Genomic DNA, 950 nt, shown 5'->3' on the forward strand with positions numbered 1-950 from the left:
TAAAGAGGGAAAAAAAAACCCTCCAATATCTCTGGAGGGAGGAATAAGAGAAAAGAGCAAGAGTAAAAGAATAATAAAGGAAAAATGAGAAAACTGTAAAAACACCAGGGATGGGAAGGATCAAAAGAAAAAAGAAAGGAACCAGCAAAAGGGAAGGGGTGGGAGGAAGAATCAAGAAAGGAAAGAGGGAAAAAAAATAAAAAGAAAGTAGGACAAAAAAATGAATAATTTAAAAACAAAAACAAACAAAACTGAGGATGGGCATGTCAGGGCACTCAGGCTCTGTCAGAACACACAGACTGGAGAAGTGAAATGGCTACACCTCCATTCACCAAGAGATTTTATGGTATAAGGGTAACAAAGGCATGTCACACCTTTCTAGTCATCAGTTTCCAATGTGGTTTCCCATGTTTTCAGAGCCTACTCTTAGCTTGGTGCTCAGATGGAATGCTGCTTGCAAATATTCAAAATGGCTGTACCTTCAGGACAGCCAAAAGTCCACAGCTCATTTTGTCTCCTTACTTCTTCTTTTCCTTTGTAGTTCTCAGACACCAGTGCATTTGCTCATGTAGTCCTTGGCGAGCAGAGCAGATTTTTAGGTTTCTGTCTGGATTTGAATGTCATTTGTAAATATTCAAATTCTGCTGTCAGGAAAACTGACAGTCACAGCTCTGTTTGTCTCCTTATTTGCTGTTTTCATTAAGGTTCTTCTGCTTTGTTGTTGTTAGGTACAGCTGAGTAAGCTCTGACTCATAGTGACCCCATGTACGACAGAATGAAACACTGGTATTTAATTCAATTTTTTATCCTTCCCTTCAAATCTCAGGGTTCCAGGATTATCTTCTGTATCTGTTTCAATTGGTTTATCATTTCTTTGTTGAGAAGGGTCTGTGTAGCTTGTCTAACTATTCCGCTATCTTCCCTTTTCTGTCTTTTTAATGACCTTTTGC

The sequence above is a fragment of the Orycteropus afer genome, unplaced genomic scaffold (assembly GCF_000298275.1).
Source record: "Orycteropus afer afer isolate SDZICR_OR568_19922 unplaced genomic scaffold, OryAfe1.0 scaffold00149, whole genome shotgun sequence".
In the NCBI taxonomy this organism is placed as follows: Eukaryota; Metazoa; Chordata; class Mammalia; order Tubulidentata; family Orycteropodidae; genus Orycteropus; species Orycteropus afer.